Source organism: Apium graveolens, chromosome 8 (genome assembly GCF_009905375.1).
Source record: "Apium graveolens cultivar Ventura chromosome 8, ASM990537v1, whole genome shotgun sequence".
Lineage (NCBI taxonomy): Eukaryota > Viridiplantae > Streptophyta > Magnoliopsida > Apiales > Apiaceae > Apium > Apium graveolens.
This window is the reverse complement of record NC_133654.1, coordinates 177660361-177672784: the sequence shown is the minus strand read 5'-3', so window position 1 is coordinate 177672784 and position 12424 is coordinate 177660361.

Below are 12424 nucleotides of genomic sequence, written 5' to 3'. Positions count from 1 at the left end.
CAATGACCAGACAGATGCCTACCCAAGCTACCAAAACCAAAGTTTCAAAACCAAAAACAAAGAAAGCCCCCTCTGATGTCTTTAAAAAGATGTCAGTTGTAAAATCCACTAAACACAAAGAGGGGAGTGTGAAGGTGGGAAAGACAGGTGAGGGACAGGGTGAAAATCAAAGAAGCCCTAAGGATAAGGATGGTGAGCATAGTGTACCCAAACCAAGCCACGCCACAGTTTCCCAACAAACTGTGGTTGTTAATAAGGATAAAAGCTCAATTCTAGTTTCATCCTCCCAAAATGATGTAACTATTGAAACAAATTCTCAACCAGGAGCACAGAACAAAAGGGGTAGGGACATAAGTTCACCACAAACCTACACAAGAAAGAAGAAATCTAAAACCCTTGGGGATGCACAGGGTACACACACAATGCAAACTGGAGCTAAAGACCCAGTCATTGCACCATCTCAAAGTCAAATTGATGTGGCTCCAAAAAATATGGAGTCACAGCCAAAATCTGTACAAATTGAAACACCTCAAACACCAAATTCTCCCACACAATCTTTGGATGTTGACATAATTCAAACATTACAACCATATACTCCATCTTTAACTCTGTTGGAGAAGCTAAAAATCCATGCAAGTAAGCATCATCTTCTAGATGATTTGTTGGCTCACTTGCCATTTCTTTCTGAAGCTGTTGAGACATCTGTGCCAAAATTTTCATCAATCTGCACGGAGTCCACAATAGTTTCCACTCCAAACTCATTCATTTCTACTCACTCGATGGATATTATTCATCCATCGAGTAGTGATTGTATCCCGACGGATATGTTTAACAGCAGTCATCCGTCGGATAGTCAAATTACTAAACCGATGGATATTTCTCATCCGTCAGGTTTCTCTGCATAACTCCAAAGTTCAACTATAGTTACAAGTGCAGATGACTTAGTAATTGTGCAATCACTATTAGGAATGAGGGAAGGTAGTGACATGAGTGAGAGTCTGGGTTGCTCTCAGAAAAAGGAGAGGAAAAGAGTGATCCAATGTAGTCCATTTCTTCAGGACTGGCAAAAGTGAGTGTGAGGAGTCCCACCTTAGATGGTGAAGGTAAGGGTGTGAGGGTGGGGAGCCAAGGTGAGACCTTGATGCAAGAAAAGAGAGATAATGAGAGAAATACAGGTACAGGAGATATAAGGGTGGGTGTCATTGCAAGTGAGTTAATGAATGTCCAGGATGCTAACAGGGAGGAACTATTTCAGCAAAGTCAAGTTGTTGTAGATTCACCTCCTTGGATGCTGAGGCATTTACTCACCTTGTTCCAGCATATCAACTTCTAGCTGGATAGGGAAATGACAATGTAGAAAGGATGCTAAACTTGATGCACACCACACAGTCCATGTAAAGAGATTATGATGCCATCACAGCTTTGCCTTCAACAGTTGGTGATGTTGATTATGAGACTGGTGGCTCAGATCAATTCTTTGGAGGTGAGGGTGGAGATAGTGAAGAAGAGCCATTGGACATAGGGGGAGAAGTAGGCCCTAGTTCAAGATCAGGCATGCCATCTTGGGCATTTTCAAAGCAGTGTGATGAACACTATTTCAAGACCACTCTCATCCAACTTATCAGCCAAACACAGTCTGCACTTCAATAAACCACAAATGCTAGCACCAAGAAGCTTCTGCAAGCACATCTTACATCTCTCCAAATACTAGCAAATATCAGGCTACCAACAAAGTCAAAATGTCTCCCTCATCAAAAATAAAGTTGATCAACTCAAGAAAGACATGTCTGACAAGTTGGAAGCTAGACTTCCAAAGACAACAATGATAGAAATCAAAAGACAGCTCAGGAAAAACTCTGATCTTGCAACCAAGGTGGATTCCTTGGACAAAAGAATGATTGCTATGGAAGCTTCTCTTACAGCAATCCATCTACACCAAGCTCAACAAACAGACTTGCTTCAGAAACTGGTGGCTGCACAGACCTCCTCCTCTACTTAGCTTGATGATAACAAAAAGGGGGAGAAAGAGAGCTCTAAGAGTGAGGGGGAGCAAAAAGTGCTCAACATTCAAGTAAGTAAAGCAATTGTGCCAACAATTGCTTTCACGAAGCCACCAACTAAAGATATCATTGATCTAATTAATGAAGCAGCAGCCACTTTGAGAGCAGTTGAAAAGAAGCAGTTTAGTCCAATAAACTGGGAGAAAATTGATGAGGATATTCAAAAGAAGTTTAGTCTAGCAAAGAAGCCAGAAAAATCAGTTATTCATCACTCTCAAGTCAGCCAAATAGTTGTGAATGATATGAGCATGAACTATCTGGAAAAAGGACAGACATCCTGCATCAAATCTCCAAAGGTAGATCTAATCATGAAGCCAAATGTGAACTACCCAAAATCTTCACTAAAGAACCCTTTGGACACAGTGTATGAGACACCAAAGCCTGATGAGAAGAAACTGTTGTCAAGATCTATTGCATTCTACAAGGATCCAGCTGATTTAGCATTGAAAAGATGAATTGCCAAGGTTTTCAGAAATGGTAAGGAAATTTGTGTGGTGGCTGGACACCCTCAATTTGTTAAGCAAAAAGGCAAGAAAAGGCAAGATTGAAGCAAGAAAAGAAGCAAGCTGCTTTAGATTCTAAAAAGCTCAAACAAAAGAAGGAGAAAGCTACTATCTTGGCCAAGTTACAAGCTGTGAAACCTACAAAACAAATTCCTGAACAACCATCTGAAACCACTAGATCTAAGGATATGAAAATGCAAGAAGAATTATAGCAGAAAAGAAGGTTTAGATACAAACTTCACTCCAAGAGAAAAGTGAACTTTGATGAAGAAGGATTGGAAGATCAGTTTCCCAAAAAGTCTACTTCTACAACAACTCACACATCCATGCCCTCTGTGGCACATGAAGAATTCAAGATAGATCCATCCAAGAATTTTTATGGTGAACCTATCATTCCAAAGGATGAGCCAATAGACTGGGATAGTCTACCAATTCCTGAACTCAATCTACCTCATTTCATGAAGCCAAAGAAGACAAAGACCAGAGCAGTCAAGAAAGTGAAGCCCTCAACTCTCATATCCAAGTCCCTAACCAAAGCTCAAACCAAGGTTAAAAAGGGAAATATCATGTACATCTGTGACATCAAGGAATTCTCTGATCTAAACCTCTATCTAGATGAACTGGAAGAAGTTAGAGGAATTGATGCTTACAGGAATCTACCTAAAAGGTTAGTATTCAAGTACAAGGGAGGAAAAGAGATACAATGGCCATTTCACAAGATTCTTCAAGAGAGCCAATCTGTACTGATAAAAGCTTATTCATCCTTTAAAAAGAACTTTGAATTCAATGTGACAGCTAGAAGATTAGTTCTAAAGAAGATTGAAGAACTGAAGAGTATTAGAGCCAAAGATGCACTCCCAAAGACCTTAACTATTCCTTACACAGGGAGTAGAGTGCATCTAAGGCCCTACTGGCTGATGGAATTCATGGATGATAAGGGAGTTAGAAGATTCTTCAGATTAGAGGACCAGTTGAGCATCTCTAGCAATGAGACTCTTCTGGAAATGCAAGGAATGCTAGATCTTTCAGAATCTGATGAACTTGAATTCCACAGATAGCTCCAAAATCAGATAGAAGAAAACAACAGGAGGCTTGGGAAGAAATTCAGACAATCAAGGAAATAGATCAATCTGCTAAGACTAGAGGAGCACCTTGAAAATGATTCTGAGCAAATCTTTGTACACTTTGTCTTGTAAATTTTCCAGTAAATCTTGCAGCACTTCTTAGTTTTATCTACTACTTTTTAAATCTGTATTTTTAGAGTGTTTTGTTATCATCAAGTTTCTCTTAATTTATGGCTACAATTCTAGTAGACATAAATTGGGGGAGATTGTTGGGAATATGTTGTGAACTTGATGATTACATTAACAAAACACCTTAGTAAATTCAACTTAGGGAAGAATGTAGCACTCGATGGATGATCAGATATAGTCCCGACGGATGACTCAATATAGTCCCGACGGATGATGATTTGACATCCATCGAGTGAGTAGCTTATGTAACAATAAGTCATGTAGCACATTTCTGCAAACACCTTTGTATAGATTCTGTAGTAGCATATAAGTCATGTTGACTTTAATTAGATATGTAGAATAAGTTGATTAATTGTAAATATAAGATGTCTTGTAATTCTGCATAAATGAAATGAAGTCAAGTGTCAAATAGCTACCCGACGGATGATCAACAAAGCTACCCAACGGATGATCGACAAGGCAACCCGACGGATGATAATCATGTACCCGATGGATGATTAATTCAAACATCTGTTGATAGTGAGAACATAGTCACATGCGTCGAGTGTTTGCAAAAGGAATGTGGTAACCTATCCAACTGGGTTTTTGAGAACAAAGAAACATTACCATTTTTATGCTATTATGAAGATATTCAAAGATGTTGGAATAGAGTAGTGAAGCAGCATGGTATTAAACTTGATAGGTTTTGTTTTATTATCTTTTCTTATTACTATATAATCTTGGTGATATATAAACCAAGAGTAGCAAGTAGAACAATAACAAGACTAAGCAAATACATTCTCAGAGAAACAATTGTAAGCTGTATCCTGTAGCATTTCTCTGTAAGTTTAGTTATTCATATTTGTAAGCAGCTGTGAGCTATTCAAGCTTCACAGGGTTCTCTTGATATATATATATATATATATATATATATATATATATATATATGGTGGATACATTCAAATCTACAAGAAAGTTTTAAAGACTTGTGTTTTTATTACTTGTATTTTGATTAATCCAACTCTTCATTCCGTACCTTACAAATCAAACACTTATATATTATTAAGATATAACCATTTTTCATTAATCTCAAAAAGTAGCCATAATTACATTCAACCCCCCCCCCCTCTGTAATTCTTGTTGTATTGTTAGGGACTAACAGATTGCATATATGCAAAGACTCCCATGGCCACTACCACTAAACTTGAATTAAACACTACTAAAAAGTCTGTGGATATTTCAAGTTATAGAGGCAAGGTTGGCTCACTTCTATATTTAACAGCTAGTAGGCCTGATATAATATTTGCTACTTATCTTTGTGCTAGATTTCAAGCGGATCCTAGAGAATCTAATTTAGTAGCTAATAAGAGAATTTTCAGATACCTCAAAGGAACACCAAAACATGGCATTTGGTATCCTAGAGATTCTGGTTTTGATCTAACTTGTTATCTAGATGTAGATTATGCAGGTTGTAAAATTGATAGAAAAAGTACTACAAGAACCTGTCAATTTCTAGGAAATAAGCTAATTTCCTAGTTCAGTAAACAGCAAAATTCAGTCTCTACTTCTACAGCTGAGGTTGAATATATTACTGCTGTTAGTTGTTGTGCACATATTTTATGGATGAAAAATCAACTATTGGACTATGGTGTACAGGTGAATAAGATTCCTATTTTCTAGTGATACAACAAGTGACATTGCAATTACCGAAAATCGAGTACAGTATTCAAGGACCAAGCACATTGACATCAAGTACCACTTCATTAGAAAACATGTCATGAATGGTACTGTGGAACTTCATTTTGTTATAAGTGAAAAGCAACTTGCAGACATCTTCACTAAGCCACTTGATGAATCCACCTTTACTAAGTTGGTAAGTGAGTTAGGTATACTTAATTACTTCTAATATATTTTGATGTCTAAGCAATTTGGAATGCAGCCAGAATAAAATTTGATATTTCTTGTCAAAGATGAAATTTTGGCCAAGTCAAAATTTACATCTCGACGAATGTTCATTATCCATTAAAATTGAATATCCATTGAATTTTATCATCCGTTGAAATATTAAATAATTTTTTGGGTACTTTTATCTCGATGGATAATTGTTTAATTCTTATATGTCGAATTGCTCTCAATCCTATCCGTTAATTCTAGGCATTATCCATCGAATTTACTTATAGCCTATAAGTATATTTCGATGGATAATCATTAGAAATTTGACAGTTCACTTTATTTTTTAAACAGCTATTTTAGGCTAATTTGATTGGTTACTTTATTTTACTTTTTCATTTTTAACCGTTCATTTCTGAGAAAGTATAAAAGCATATTTCATTTTCATTTTTACTTTTATCTTTCTCAAGCAATTTCTCTAACACTTTCGTCTCCAAAACAAAAACCCCCTTCCTGTAACTACTTTCAATCACAGCAATGGCACCCGTAGTCAAAATCATGTCTCAAACTAGTTATGTATACGAAAAGAACAACTTAGTAGCTTTGGTGAACAAGAAAATTCCTGCATCGGAAGATTATCACAAAATGATGGACTTCATTTGAAGCTGTAAACTGAGTTATGCTATGCTTGAGTCTCCAATCATCTACTGTGAAGTTTTTGAGGAGATTTGGACTACTGGTGTGTTCAACTCTAAGGATAAGACCATTGTATTCTCTCTCAAAGGTAAAGAACACTACATAAACTGTGATACTCTTGAAAAATGCTTTAAATTTCTTGAAAATAACACCCTTGCTCCACACACAGACACAAATGAGAGTAACTTGCTTATTTCTATGGGTTATGCTCTCACTACCACCAAGTTAGGTGAAGTTATGAGACTAGGCTTTAGGAAAGAATGGAGCTTTCTATGTGACTCTTTTATTAAAGTCTTTTCTGGCAAACCTAGCAATTTTGATGTTGTAACTTATTCATTTGTTAACATGCTCTATATGCTTTTGAGTGATAAGTATTTTGATTTGAGTACTTCTGTGATGTATGAATTAGGGAGTAAATTAGGAGACATTAAGAAGAGGTCTAAAAACATCTATTATGCTATATTCTTTATGATTATAGATAACTTTGTTCCTGAGGATCTCTCAATTGTGAACCCAACAAACAAGTTAGATTGTTGGGTCTAAGAGAGAAGAGTTATTTCTGATCTTAATAGGGCTAATCACCATAAGGAGGTTCCCCTCATCTACATGCCAATTATGGAGCAGCCTCATGTAAGTGAAGTAAACACTTCTATCTCTGCTACTCCTCTACCATAAATTTCCTTGCAAACTACTGTGGCTATGGCATCTGTGACATTGACCAACCAGGTGCCTACCCAAGCCAAAAAATTAAAATTTTCCAAATCCAAGTCAAAGAAAACCCACTATAGTTTCTCTCAAAAGACACGAGTTTTAAAATCTACTAAAAACCAAGATGGGAGTGTGAAGGGAAGTGATCCTGGTGAGGGACAAGGTGAAATCAAAGAAACCCTAAGGATAAGGAGGGAGAGGTGTGTGTAACCCAGCCTAGCCATACTGCAGTTTCCCAACAAACTGTAGTGATTAATAAGGAATCTAGCTCATTACTAGTTGCATCCTCCCTAAAGGATGTAACTATTGAACAAAGCTCTCAGCCAGGAGCACATACCAAAAGGATTAGGGACACAGACTTTCCCAAACTTACACAAGAAAGAAGAAATCTAAAACACTTGGGGATATACAGGGTGCACACACTGTGCAAACTGCAGTCAAAGACTCAATTACAGCACCTTCTCAAAGTCATATTAATGTGGCTCCAGTAAATGTGGAGTCACAACCAAAATCTCTTTAAATAGGATCACCTCACACACAAAACTCACCCACTAACTTTATGAATGTGGACAAGATTCACACATCAATCCCTGATTCTCCATCTTTAACTCTATTGGAGAAGCCAAAATCTCAAGCAAGTGAGCAATATCTTTTAGATGATTTCTTAGCTCATTTGCCATTTCTTTCGGATTCTACTGAGAAATATGTGCAAAATCTTAAATCAATCACCACAGATTCTACAGTAGTTTTAACTCCAAACTCTGTCATTTCTACTATCTCGACGGATATTCTTCATCCGTCAACTAGTGATTGTATCTCGACGGATGTGCTTAACAGCAGTCATCCGTTGAAACTCTTAACTACTCCCTCGACGGATGTTTCTCATCCGTTGAATATCACTACATCACTTGAATTTTCAACTATTGTTACAAGTGCAGATGATCTAGTAGTTGTACAATCATTCCTAGGATTGAGGGAAGGGAGTGACCAGAGTGAGAGGCTGAGTTGCTCTCAGGAAAAAGGAGAGAAAATGAGTGAACAAATGCAAGCTATTTCTTCTAGCTTGGCAAAAGTGAGTGAGAGGAGTCTCACCTTAGAAGGTGAAGGTGAGGCTGTGAGGGTGGGAAGCCAAGGGGAGCCCTTGATGCAAGAACAAAGAGAACATGAGAGAAAAGCAGGTTCTAAAGAATGGAAAGAGCCCATTGTTAGTGAGTTAAGGGATGTCAATGAGACTGAAAAGAAGCAACTATTTTAGCAAGAGTATCAAGTTGTCATAGATTATGTTTCTTATGAAGCTGAGGCATTTACTCACCCTGTTCCAGCTTATCAAGCTTTGGCTGAACAGGACAATGAGGCTACTAAGAGAATTCTCAACTTGATACACACAACAGCTTTAATGCAAAGGGCCAAAGATGCAATCAGTGCCATTCCCTCCACAGTTGGTGATGACTTTGAATATCAACTTGGTGGTTCTGAAGATACTTTTGTGGATGATGATGAGAATGATGAAGGAGATTTCATGGACATAGGGGGAGAGGCTGGTCCTAGCTCAAGCACAAACACTCCAGCATGAATGTTTATTAAAGGTTGCAGTGAGCATCACTTCAAATTAACTCTATTTCACATAATCCATCAGACTCAAATAGCTCTTCAAGCTACTGAAGATGCCAACACCAAGAGTCTTTTCTAAGCTCACCTTGAGTCTCTTCACTTGAACAAAATCCAATCTCTGAACCAAAATCAAGATGTGAATGAGATTGGCCAAGTCAAGAAAGACATTATTGAAAGATTAGAGGCCACTCTTCCTGACTCTATAATGAGAGATATCAATAGGCAACTCAGGAAAGATTCTGACCTCTGTAGAAAGGTTGATTCTTTGGACACAAGGATGAAAAATCTAGAAACTTCCATCACTAAAATCCAACTCCATCAAGCTCAACAGACAGTCCTTCTTCAGCAATTGGTGGTTGCACAAACTTCTAACCCTGCTCAACTTGATGCTAAGAAAAAGGGGGAGAAATATGTACTTGTCTCAGTGAGTGAAGGGGAGACATCTGCAATCATTCCCGTTAGTGAGGGGGAGCAAGTGCACAACATTCAAGTCGGTAAAGTGATTATTTCAGCAATTAATTTCCCTAATACACCAGTTCTTGACAGCATTGACTTGATCAAGATAGCAGCAGCTAAGCTAGAGATGAAAGAAAAATGGAAGAAGTTTGATGAAAACATTGAGAAGAATTCTGGTTCAATTGAGAAGCAAGACAAATCCTTCTCTCATTTCTCTCAATTGAGACTAATTTCAGTCAATAAAATAAGCTTAGGGAATATGGAATGGGGTCAAGCCTCAGCAATAAAATCTCCAAAGGCCAATGTGATTTTTCAGCCAAAGAAAAACTATCCAAAGAAATCAGACAAAAAACCATTGGACCTTGTCTATGAAACTCCCAAGCTTGATGAGAAGAAGCTGCTTGATAGATCTATTGTTTATCTCAAATATCCCAGAAACTCAGTCTTGAAGAAGAGAATTGCTAAAATCTATTGGAATGGAAAAATGATCTGTGTGGTGGCTGGACATCCACAGTTTGCAGAAGCTAAGAAAGAAGAAAAGATGAGGCTCAAACAACAAAAAAAGTAAACTGCCTTAGATACCAAGAACCAAGATTAGAAGCATGTAATCATAGAATCTGTAATGCCTACTGTGACAGCTGAACTCTGATTGAAGAAAAGCAAGAAGAAGCAAAGCAGATAGAGAAACCAAGTTTAAATTTCAGACCAAAGAGAAATCTGTATTTTAATGAAGACAAGGAAGAATTCATGCCTACCCAATCTACCACTTCAAGCCAACCAGCCATGCCCACAATGGAGCAGGATGAATTCAAGGTCTATTCTGACACAAACTTCCATGGTGAACCCATAATTCCCATGGATGAACCTATAGATTGGGAAAGCCTGCCACTCCCTGATCTAAACATGCCAATCCAAACCAAACCAAGGAAAACAAAGAAGAAAGCAATCAAAAAGGCCAAACCTATCAAACTTCAATCCAAAACCTTATCCAAACCCAAACCAACTGTCAACAAGGGAGATCAACTCGTCATTTATGACATCAAGGAATTTTCAGACATAGATCTCTATCTGGATGAGCGAGAAGAAGTAAGAGCTATTGTTGCTTACAAGCATCTTCCAGAGAGATTGGTCTTCAGGTATAAGGTTGGAAGAGAGCTAACTTGGCCTCTTCACAGGGTTCTCAATGAAGGCTATTCTGCTCTAGTAAATATTTTCTCCTCAATAAAGAAGAACTTTGGATTCAACATTGCTGCCAAAAAGATGGTATTGAATAAAATTGAGGAGATAAGGAATAGCTAGAGAGGCCCAAATACACTCCCAAGAGTCTTAACAATTCCATACATAGGAAATAGAGTGCATTTTAGGCCATACTGGTTGATAGAGTTTAAGGATGAAAAATGCACCAGAAGATTCTTCAGATTAGAAGATCAGCTAAAAATTTCAAGTAATAAAACTCTCATGGAAATGCAAAAGATGTTGGATCAGACTAATGAAGATGAATCTGGATTCTATAGGCAACTCCAAAACCAGATTGAAGAGAATAATGAGAAATTGGGAAAGAAGTTCAGACAATCAAGGAAATAAGTTAAATTTGCTCAGTCTAGAGGAGCACCTTGAGAATGGCTTGTGAGATTTTCTACAAACCTTCCTCTGCATAATTTTCAATAAATTGCAGCACTTGTTAATTTTATCTACTATAAATCAGTCTGTATTCATAAGGTGTTTTTTTATTATTAAGTTTCTCTTAATTTATGCCTACAATTCCAGTAGACATAAATTGGGGGAGATTGTTAGGAATATATTGTGCACTTGATGATAAGTTAAATAAAACACCTTAGTAGATTTAATATAGTGTATTCTGTAGCTCTCAACGGATGATAGCTTTAATATCGAATTGAGAGAGTAGCTTATGTATCAATAAGTCTTATAACACATTTATGCATTCTACAATACCTTAAAGAGTCTAGAAGTTATAGGATATTCTAAGTCATGTTGACTACTAGTTTAATATGCAAAATAGGTTGGCTAATTGTAAATATTAGATGCCTTGTAATTTTGCATAAGTGAAATAGAGTTAACTGCTATGAAGACTTTCAACGGATGATTGTACAAGGCTTCGACGGATGACCCAGGTCACATTCAACGGATGATCTAGTGAAGCTTCGACGGATGATTCAACACAAATTCAACGGATGATCCAATGAAGTTTCAATGGATGTTTTAATTCAAATAGCAGTTGATAGTGACTTGACAGTCACATGGGTTGATTAGATGCAAATGGAATGTGGCAGCCTATTTATACGTTTTAGAGAACAAAGAAGCATTTCCATTTCCATGCTAACCTGAAGATATTCAAAGATGTTGGATATAGAAATGAAGAAGCATGTAATTAGACTAAGAAACATTTTATCTTATTTGTTTGTCTTTTTATCATGTAACTTGGTAATATATAAACCAAGGGTAACAAGTAGAAAAGTATCAAGTTAGTAAACAACTTACTGGAGTAATAGAAAAAGTTGTATCTGTAAAAGAATTTCTCTGTTCTTTGTAAGTTCTACTTGTAAGCAGCTGCGTACAAATCTTGCATCATAGATTTCTCAATTTTATAGATATCTCTGATGGAAAAGTTCAATCTACCAGAAAATCTTTAAATACTTGTGTTTAATTACTTTGTGTTTGATTTATTTAATATTTTTCTTCCGCACCTTAGCCAAATCAAACACATTTATGTATTTAAGATAGAAAAGTTCTTGAAATAAAAAAGAAACTAGAATTACACTCAACCCCATTTATAATTCTTTGTTAGATTGTTTGGGAATAACACCTTTTATGCTTAATTGCAGTCAAATTATGCTTAACATATTGAACATTATAATAAAGATGTACTTATTCGAATCTCCGCGTATCCCAGTTTTAATATGCTCAGTAAATATTATTTTTCATCCTGAAAACTATGTGTTTAATATATATTTTTTGTTGGAAGTTGAATATTTGGTTTTAGAGTATGTTTGTACTTCACTGATATATGAACTAAAATATGTAACTCATCTTAAGCATGCTGCTACCTCCTGCATATAGTTGCGCAAAAAAAATGTAATATTTAAAGATAAATTACTAAGGAAGGCACAAACACGGATTACACGAGCCCAGTAAATAGATTTGTTGCAATCGAGTACAAACCAAACCTTATAAGCTGAATTTCGAGAGCGTGTCGAACACTATAATTAGTTGTGGATGAATTGTCAAAGATATGTTGATCGCTGAGTCG